Genomic DNA, 11,029 nt, shown 5'->3' on the forward strand with positions numbered 1-11,029 from the left:
TGGTGCTGGAGAAGAGTGCATGGACTGCCAAGAGAACTAACCTATCTGTCTTGGAGAAGGTGAAACCAAGCTGCTCCTTGGAGGCAAAGATTTTGAAACTCCATTTCACTTACTTTGAGCATGTAGCCAAGAGGGACCAGTCTTTGGAGAAGAATATTATGCTTGGAAGGGTTGATGAACAGTGCAGGAGAGGAAAACCCAGATGAGATGGATTGATGCAATAACTGGGTTAGTAAGTGTGTCAGAGACGGTGAGATTGGCTGAGGATAAAGCAGAGTTCAGAGCTATGGTGCACAGGGTCACTTTGAGTTGTTGTCGACTCCACAGCACATAACAACAACAACAGGGTACACCTTAGCATTGCTCTTTAGCATGTTAAAGAGGTTACAAGGGTTCTCCCACCGCCACTGGGGGGGGGGGGGTGGAGAGGCAGTGCCAGAGCCACCCAGCTTCGCAAAGGCCCTATGCACACCACGGTCCATGGGCACTTAACATGAGCCCTCCCTGCTGCCAAGATGCCCAAGAGGAAGGTCAGCTTGGCCGAAGGGGTGGTGAAGGAGGAGCCCAAGAGGAGATCAGTGAGGCTGCCCCTGAAAAAATGGAAACGAAGCCCCAAAAGACAGCAGGAAAGATGTCTTCTGACAAAAAGTGCAAACAAAAGGGAAAGATGAGCAAAGAGAAAACAGGTTGAAATGGTCAACCAAGAAACTAAAGATTTACTCCCAGAAAATGGAGAAATTAAAAATGAAGAGTCAGCCTCTGATGATGCAGGGGAGAAAGAAGCCAAGTCTAATTATATTTGTCTACCAAGGCGCATTGCCATGGAAAAGTCTGCTGTTAGGGACCTCTCCAAAGTACTGAAGAGCAATGGTGTCTCTCTGGAGACTAAGGTGCATCTGATACAGGCTATGGTCTTCGCAATCACTTGTTATGCATCAGAGAGTTGGACAATGACCAGGGAGGATAGAAGGAGAATTGATGCCTTTGAGCTGTAGTGCTGGAGAAGAGTATTGAGAATACCATGGACTGCTAGGAAAACAAACAGATTCGTCCTGGAAAGGGTTAAACCGGGTGGCTCCTTGGAGGCAAAGATTCTGAGGCTCCGTCTAACATACTTTGGACATGTTGTGAGGAGGGACCAGTCCCTGGAGAGGGATATCATGCTTGGGAGGGTGGAGGGACTGCGCAGGAGGGGAAGGCCCTCTATGAGGTGGATTGATTCAGTGACTGGGATAATTGGGATGGGAGTGTCAGAGAAAGTGCGATTGGCACAGGACAGAGCGGAGTTTAGGGCTGTTGTACATAGGATCCCTATGAGTCGCAAGCGACTCGACAGCACATAACAACAATAACAACAACCATGTTTTATCAATGGTCCCTGTATCTCCCTTCTTGTATAATCCAGAGGAAAATTTTTATCAACTATTTTGTAAATGCAATTTTTTAGTAGCTCTAGAAACATTTTTAAGAAAAAAGAAATTCCAGTTCATCCTATTTTTAAGTGTAAATGCTTTTTTAAAAGAGGTGAGATCATTTGCTGGTTGTGTAAAATGTGGGATGTTACAATTATGGGGGGGCTTTGGATCTCAGTGTAACATTCCATGGGGAAAAGGGATAGTTTTTATATCCCATAATACAGAGCATACTTAATGACAATTTGGAGTCATAGTCATGCATTTATAACTTGAACATTTTAAATTAAGTCTGATTTTCATGTTTTTTAGATACATAAATTGAACATAATTTAGTAAAATTTCTTCTTAAACATAACCACTCCCTCCTCATGGCTTTATCCCTGTCAGAACTGTGTGAATGCTGTAATATCTTTGGTCTTGTTAGTCCAGTTTTCCTAATAACCTTGTTATGTGCTGTGCATGGTTGAAAATTTGAATGTGTAGTGTGTGTGATAGTCAATTGTGAATCAGTGGGATTTAATGATATGATAGTTTATCAACAGTTGAAGATTTGGTACTTAGTTTCTTCTTTATGAAAATTTTACTCCAAATTTAAAACTAGAAAGTCACTGGGATTTAGAAAAGAATTTTAACTACATGGCTTTTTAGATTTTTGGTATGTACATTAAGAATTGTGTAACAGTTCTTCATAATGGCTCTGTTCTGGACCTTAAAACAACCAATAAAATACAAACCATGAAAGGAAAAAAAAAGGAGGTCCTTGACAGCCAGCTTTCCCAATGCAACATGTCTTTTGATTTCTTGGCTGCTGCTATTAAGGATGATTGTGAAACCAAGTAAAATTAAATTCTAATCTTTTCTTCAACTATGACAATGTTCTCTATTGGTCCAGTGGTGAGGATTTTTGTTTTCTTACTGTTGAGATATAACTCATATTGAAGACTATAGGTTTTTAATCTTCCTCAGGAAGTGTTTCAAGCCTTCTTCAAGTCAAGTTGTGTCATCTGCACCATCAGGTTGTTGATGAGTGTTATTCAATTTCTAATGCCACATTCTTCTTCATGTAGTCTAATTTCTTGAATGATTTTTCTCAGCGTGCAGATTGACTAGCTATAGAGAAAGGATTGTTTTGTTTGATGCCATCTCATGCAGTAGCACTCATGGGAACCTTATGAACAAATACTCTGGAACTTGTCCTATCCTCATCACCGCTGACATATTTGAGCCCATTGCTGCTGACTTTGTGTCAATCCATCTTTCTAAGGGTCTTCTTCTCTTTGGCTAATCCTCTGCCTTTTCAAGTAGGATGCTTCGGTCCAAGGAATTGTCCCTCCTAACAATATGCCCAAAGTATGTGAGACAAAGCTATAACAAAGCTAAGGAGCATTCTGGCTGCATTCTCTTCAAGTTGTATATCTGTTCTTTGACAGTCCATGGACTATTCAGTACTCTTCCCCAAGACCACAGCTTGACTGATTCTTCTTCTGTGATTTTTCTTAGTGAGTTGAGATGGTTTAGTGTTGGCCACTTTAAATCAGACAATCATATTATCTACTGTTATGAGTGAAAACGTGAGGAAGAATGGTATTGTATTTATAATGAAAATGACTATTTCAACTTCTGTCCTGTGCATGACAGTCTACTACATGTGTATAAGGAAGGCCTGTTAATACAATAATTATTCAAATATATACCATCAGTTAAGCCAAAGAGGAGGAAATAGAGAGTTTCTACCAACTTTTATAGTCCAAAATTGACCAAACCAAGAGTTGAGGAGAAAGAACACAACCCTGATTTTAAGCCACACAGTATTCCCTTATTCTGTTTGGACAACGGTTTCTTGGCCTATATATAGGCTTCACAAGAAAATAGTTAAGGGTCCTGGGATCCCCATTCTTCTCAATGTTATCCATAATTTGTTATGCTCCACACAATCAAATGCCTTTGCATAATGAATAAAACACAAGTAAACATCTTTTTGGTATCCTGTGCTTTCAGCCAAAATCGATCTGCCATCAACAATGATAACCCTTGTGCCACAGACTCTTCTGAATCCAGGTTGAACTTCTGGACATGCCTTGCCAAAGTACCTACTGTTCCAGCTGTTTTTAAATAATCTTCAGCAAGATTCTACTTCCATGTGATATTAATGGCAGTGTTCGATGAATTCCACACCCTGTTGGAACTCCTTTTTTAAAAATGGGAACAAATGTGGCATCTCTTCCAGTTCGTTCAGGTTGTCAGCCAAGTAGCTGTCTTCCAAATCTGTTAACATACACTGGTGTGTGTGTCCAGGGCTGCTTTGTGGGGGGGAAGCTTTGTTCCCTCTATTTCACCATGGCAGCCTCTATCTTGAGAAGACAACTCTGCCTCAGTTGCATCTTGAGTGCTTTCCAACCTGAAGGCCTCATCTTCCAGCACCATATCTGACAATGAGCTGCTGTTATTCATCAAGTTTTCAAGACCTATTTCAGAAGTGGATGGCCAGGTCTTCCTGCTCTGCCTTAGACTGGAAGTTCCACGGAAACCTATCCAGCATGAGTGACCCTGCTGGTATTAGAACAACCAATGGCATAGCTTCCAACATCACAGCAACATGTAAATGCCCACAATATGACAAACTGACAGATGAATGGCAGAGTATGAATGTAGGAACCCTTTCCTTATATTTTCCCAAATCAAGTCTATTTTGGACATGTACAAATCTGATAGGTTAAAAAAAAAGTGTATTTCATTGTGGCTGTAATTTGCACACCTTTTGTTATAAATGGTGTTGAACATCTTCCCATATGCTTAAAAGACATTTGTGTTTCCGTTTCTGAAAGCATGCCCTATTTCTATTGGCTTTTATTTTACTTATGGTGGTTTTGTCATGCAGACATTTAAAATTTTTTATGTGATGTATTTATCAGGCTTTCCTTTCAGGACTTCTGCATTTTTAATCAGAAAGGTCTTCAGCGTTCCAAGTTTATAAAGTTCTAGTATTTTTCTGGTAATTTTTATGGTTTTATTTTCCGCACTTAAGTCTTTGATTCAGTTGCAGTCTACCCTGGTGTACTGTGTGTGATATGGGTTCAGTTTCCATCTTTTTCCAGTTAGTCAAACACCATTTATTAAAAAGCCTGCCTTTGCCTGACTGATTTGATACTTATCATAGACTAAATTCGCACATATATTTGGGTCTATCTGTGGGCTTTTGATTCTTTTCCATTGGTTGGTCTGTCTATTTATACAGCATCAATTTTGATAGCTGCATAAAATTGCTTTTCATGCATATAGCATAATTTATTTGACTAATTCATTTCTGTTAAACATTAGGTTGCTTCCAATTTTTCAATATTGCAAGCAGCACCACAGTAAATAAAATCCTTTCACACATTTTACTTGTCTGTGTGTGGTAGCTCAAGTGTGTCCTTTGGATAAATTTTTATACACGGAATTTCTGGGTCAAAAGGTATGTGCTTTCTTGGGCTTTTTTTCATCCTCATTGCCAAAATGCCTTCCAGAAAGATTGTACCAATTTACACTCCCTCCAACAGTGTGTGAGTGTTGATTTCCCCTCACTCATGCCAGCTTTCTGTATTATCATTCTTTTTAATCATTGCCAATCTGATCAGGGGGGAAAAAAGGCTCTCATTGCTGTTTTAATTTGCCTTTCTTTGAATGCTAGCGAAGTTGAATATTTTTTCAATTTATGGTGGGTTTTGATGTACAGAAGTTTTTAATTTTTTATGTAGTCAAATCTATCAATCTTTTCCTCTATGGTTTCTGCTCTTGTTGACGTGTTTGGAAAGTCCTTCTCCATCCTAAGATTATAAAATATTCACTTGTATTTTCTTCTAGTACCTTTATGGTTTCATTTCCATCTTCATCCATCTGGTATTCATTTTGATGAATGGTGTGAGTGGGGAAATAATGTGCATTATTTATTTATTTACCTCCCAACTGGCTGCCCAGTTCTTTCATCACTGTTAAAAAAGGCATGTGTGTGTGTGTGTGTGTGTGTGTGTGTGTGTGTGTGTGTGTGTGTGTAACTCATTCTAAAATGAATGTCTCAAACAGACGATAATCCAGCTCTGGATTTTGGTTCATCATTATAAATAGCAGTCTTTGATATTTCCAATACTTGTGAAATAGGTGGGTAGGTATGGCATTTTGAAATGAATATGAGCTTTTGAGGCAAACCAACCAACACCTGACATTCAAATCTCGGCTGTGCACCTCACCACTTGTGTGACTTTGAGCAAGTGAGTGGTCTTCCCTGAGCCCTGCTTTCTTCATCTATAAAATAGGGTAACAGCACTTCTCTCATAGGACTGTGATGAGAGTTAAAATGAGGTCGTGTTTGCAGAAATTGTCAATATATATGTACGTTAGCTGTGTGGACAGTCAAGTGATTTGCATCACTGTCCTTCATGTTGTGACTGCCACTGCCCTTGTGGTGGACCCTCTTTAAACTCTTATCATTAACAGGATGTTCTGGAATGGGAAGGGAGGCGTGTTTGCTTTTTATAGATTTTCTATCTCTACACTCACTATGCCTTGCTGCTTTTAGTATCTTTTCATTAGCAATTTTTCTCTTCTATTCTACGTGGGCTGTTTTTAATCTTAAACCATTAGGAAACAGACACTGGGTCATTAAAGTGCATTTAAATGAAGAGGAACTGGCATCAGAGTAGAAGGAATCCCACTTGTGCAGTGGTGGAGCGCAGGGATGCTAATGGAAAGGTCAGTGGTTCAAACTCACCAGCTTCTCCATGGAAGAAAGATGTGGCAGGCGGCTTCCATAGAGATGGATGGCCTTGGAAACCCTGTGTCACAGTTGTGTACTGTCTTATCTGTCGAGTAATGGGATAACGGGTAAGGACCAGAGGTCATCTCCTGTTAGGCCATTAGAATCACCTTCAAACTTGGAAAATAATTATCCACACCAGGCCCTACCTCAGGTAGCATTGGTGGCCTAGTGGTAAGGAGCAGCACTGCCAACCCAAAGGCTTGTGGTTCAAATCCACCAGTTTACTCCATTAGGGAAGGCTAGGCAATCTCCTCCCTTGTGACTTAACTGCCTCTGAAAACTTGCTGGAGGGCCAGCTGTAGGTCAGTTCTAACAGATGACACATAACAATAACAGAGGTCCTACCTCAGACCTATTTAATCAGAACCTCTGGCGGTGGGGCCTGGGCATGAATGAGGTTAAAAGGCTCCCCAGGTGATTGTGTTGCACACAGGCACTGAGACTCTGGTTGAGGTGTCTGCTCTGCATCTTTTCCTCTGGATTTCACCCTTGTGTGCTTCACTCCCACGCCAGGGAAGTGCTTTTACATAACAGCAGGCATCAGGGATGTTCAGGCTGCTGCCCTGCCTGCTCAGAGCAGTGCTAACACAGCTCCCTTGCCTCAAGGGCTCACTCTAGGGAAATTCAGAATTGGTGGAGCTGGTTTCTCTTCAAAAGACAAAGCCATTTCAGTTCCTTCCTCAGACGAAGTTCTTCCTGCCTCTAGGAGCTCTGGTGGCCTAGTGGGCAAGGCATTGCACTGCCAACCAGGAGGCAGGTAGTTCAAATCCACTAGCTGCTCTGTGGGAGAAAGATTGGCGATCTGCTTTGTGATTCACAGCCTCTGAAAACTCGCCGGAGGGTTACACATAACACAACAACAACCACTTGGAGCTTCCAGAGACCATGTTGGCTTTAAACCTAAGTGAAGTGGTGATGATGAAAAACAAACCTTGAGAAAAGTCTTTTAGTTTTTGTTTCTGTTTTGTTTACTTTTCTGTTTGTTCTCTTCTCTCAGCCCTTTCCCTGTCTGCAAACACATATACCTATATAGGCAACATAAGTCAAACAGTTCGATTTCCTGCTTTGGTGGATCCATTTTTCCACAAAGGGAGGCTGTCTTTCCCCAAAGCAGGCCCATTCGCCCCACCCCACGTATCTGTGGGCTCACTGTATCTTCAGATAAAATAGAGCATATGCTTAATTCAGTTCACGGCATAGGTTTCAACGTCAGGTCTCCTTGCTACAAAAGCAGCCCTTACCTTATTCTCTAATTATTACAACTGGGCTATGGTTTGTTTGGGTTTGATTATTTTTTTTTTACCAAGTATATTTTTAATTGTTGTGGAAAATAGGTAACATAAAGCTTGACATTTTAACTGTATAATTCAGTGGCTTTAATTCCATTCACAAGGGAGCTCAGGTGGTGTGATCTGGAAGGAGTAGTGCCTCTCTGGCTGTTTGAAATCATCAGTGATTCAGAGGGAGAAAGATGGAGTTTCCTCCCGTGAGATTGACAACTTCAGAAAACCTGCTGGAGGGTCAGCTATGAGTTGGTTCCGACTTGATGACTATGAGCGTCAAGCAATTAGACCCACGGTTTTGTGTAACCATCACCACTGTTTATTTCTAGAGCGTTTTCATCATCTCAAACAGAAAACCTGTACCCATTGAGCAATAACTCCCCATTTCCTCTTTGTCCCAGCCCATGTTATTGTTATTATGTGCTGCTGAGGTGCCTTTGACTCACAGTGGCCCGATGTAGATCAGAATGAAATGTTGCTGGGCTGTGTTTCATTCCCACCATTGTTATGTTTGAGGTCATTGTTGTGGCCACTGTGTCCATCCACCTCGCTGAGGCACTTCCTCCTTTACACTCACCTTCCACTTTACCAAGCATGGTGTCCTCCAGGAACTAGTCCCTCCTGCCAACGTGTCCACTGTAACTGAGAGGAAGCCCTACCCTCCTTGCTTCCAAGGAGCACTCTGGTTGAGCTTCTTTCAAAATCAACTAGTTTGTTCTTCTGGCCGTCTGTGGCATGTTCAGTATTCTTTGCCAACATTCTGTCTGTCTTTGGGTCATCCCCGTTCATTGTCCAGCTTTCACATGGGTATGAGGCAGCAAGCAAGCATTTTTAAGAGGTCTTTTAGAAGCAGATTTGCCCAAATACAATGCATTTTGTTCATTTGTTTCTCAAGTGTTATTTCCATAAGAATTGATTGTTGATCCAAGGAAGATGAGATCCTTGCCAACAGGAATCTTATCTGTTTATCATGATGTTGCTTATTGGTCCAGTTGGGGGAAATTTTGCTTTCTTGAGGTATAACCTGTATGTAAAGTTGTAGCATTTGATCCCATTCATGATGATATTTGTGTATCTATGTGTTTGTCTAGTCCAGATATTTCACAGGAGCTCTGGTGGCCTAATGGGTAAGGAATTGTGGTGCCAATCCAAAGGCACTTGGTTCAAATACACTAGCTGCTCCATGGAAGAAAGATGGGCAGTCTCCTCTCATGTGATTTATAGCCTCTGAAAAGCCTCTAGGGGCTCATTTATGAGTCAGCTTCAATGGCACACAACCACAACAATAGGTATTTCATCTTCTTAAAACTTAGATGAGATAACAAAATGTTTATCCTTTAGTGGACTGTGGTCTTAGCCCCTGGGCTTGTGTCCTCTAGGTGTTTTGCCTAGATCACCTATAGCTGGGGTCTCATGTTTCTACCAACCAGTACAAGTGAAAGTTATAACCTTTCCTAATGAATTAAACTCAGCCCCTCAAAACTTAGCAGAGATTTTGTATTCATCATTGCTTTTCCATTACACAAGCCAACAGTACACACACACACACACACACACACACACACACACACACACACACACTGCAGCTGAAGCTAGGCTGGTTGTTTTAGACAAGTCTTTACCTTGCATTGGAGATAACAAAAGAGAAATAAACAGAGAGAGTAACATGACCGCAGCTAATCTTGTTTGCAAGACATGACTTGCTCTTGAGAGCTCAGGGCCAGCCCCATCCCAGGGTGGGGCCTGCCTCCAAGTGGTCAGGACCTTCACAGCAGCCACGGCCTCAGGGGAGAAGCCGGGCATAGCTGCCCCTTGAGAATTCAGACGAACTGAACACAAGAATAAAGCCAAGGAGACTAGAATTCCTTCTATGCCTCCTGTCATTATCTGAATATCAATTTCCTCCTTTTTGAGATCTACCTCCTCTTAGGATGAGGAAAAGTTACCATTCCTTTTTGTGGGAAATGAGACCTCATATTCCAGTAACATTTTATTGATAACTAAAGCTGCACACAGGAATGAAGGGTCTGGGTGCCACTAACTGACTAACCCACCTTGACTCTTTGGTCTTGCTAAGAGTGTGGCTTAGATCCACAAAAGACAATGTTTTGTTTTTAAGATGTATGAAGTCAGGAGGCAGAAGTGTCACACAACATTGTGAAATATCCTCTGGTGTTGATTCATGAAGGAGCCTTAGGTGAGTAAACTCCAAAAGTTATTTTTAAAGAGTGCTGATGATATACTTTTCAAAGAGAATTCAGTAGTTGTACAGGGGAAATATTACACAAGAATCCATCTGTTTGCTGAGTGTTTCCTTTAACTGAAAGTCTATAGGATATCATTCTATCTATTAAAGGTGTTGTTTTCTTTCTCAACCTCTTCAAAAAAGACCTCACTCCCTGTTCATCCAGGAATAGCCTTGTCCCAAGACACCAAACAAACAAAAATAGAGCACAACACAACTGAAACGTGGGGTCAGAGTGTGATGTGCTGGTAAGTTTTCCTAACTTTGGCTAGTGTGTATTTCTGGCGATTGTAGAGTTGCCATCCTGATTCCTTATCTTGTGCTGTTAAGATAACCCCAGAAATGCTAGCTCATTTATCCTCAGTGGAGGCAGTGCTGCCCCCTAGAGGTACCTTGTAAAGCTATAGTGTTTATGATGGCTAAAGGAGCCGAGAACACATTCTAGTGCTGTGCAAGACCTATACTTGTACCAGGAAGCAGTCCTCAGAACAGGGCAGGGAAACACTGCATGACTCAAATTCAAGAAAGGAGTGTGTCAGCAATGCATCCCCTCTCCATACCCTTTCAATCTATGTGCAGAACAGATCATTTGAGAGGCTGGGCTTTATGAGGAGGAATGTGGCATCAGGATTGGAAGAAGACTCATCAACAACTTACAGTATGCAGATGATACAACCTTCCTCGCTGAAACTGAAGAAGACATAAAGCTCTTGCTGCTGAAGGTCAAGGACTGTAGTCTTCACTATGGATTGAAGCTCAACATTAAGAAGATAAAGATTCTCACCACCGGGCCAATTGGCAGCACCATGATAGATGGAGAAGAGATTAAGGTTGTTAACGATTATAGCTTGCTCGGCTCCACAATCAACACTCTTGACACCAGCAGTTAGGACATCAAAAGACAAATTACTTTGGGAAAATCTGCTACCAGGGACCTCTCCAGAGTACTGAGGAACAACAACGATGTCAGTCTAGAGATTAAGGTACGCCTAATCCAGGTCTTCACAGTTGCTTGTTATGTGTCGGAGACAATGACTAAGGAGGACAAAAGAAGAATCGATGCCTTCCAATTGTGGTATTAGAGAAGAGTCTTGAACATACCATAGACTGCCAAGAAAACAAATAGGTGTGTCTTGGAGAGGGTGAAACTAGGTTTCTCCTTGGAGGATAGAATTTGGGCATGTAGCCAGGAGAGACTGATCTTTGGAGAAGGGCATCATGCTCAGAAGGGCGGAGAAACAGTGCAGGAGAGGAAGACCCCCAATGAGATGGATTGATACAGTAACTGGGG

The 11,029-nt window shown here is 41.6% G+C and overlaps 1 pseudogene; it reads left to right on the top strand.

The window, feature by feature from the left end:
- Nucleotides 1–515: 515 nt before the first annotated feature.
- LOC102843617 lies at nt 516–8,885 on the top strand (annotated as a pseudogene).
- The last annotated feature ends 2,144 nt before the right edge of the window (nt 8,886–11,029 follow it).

Source organism: Elephantulus edwardii, unplaced genomic scaffold (assembly GCF_000299155.1).
Source record: "Elephantulus edwardii isolate Elephantulus edwardi_28Jun2011 unplaced genomic scaffold, EleEdw1.0 scaffold00031, whole genome shotgun sequence".
In the NCBI taxonomy this organism is placed as follows: Eukaryota; Metazoa; Chordata; class Mammalia; order Macroscelidea; family Macroscelididae; genus Elephantulus; species Elephantulus edwardii.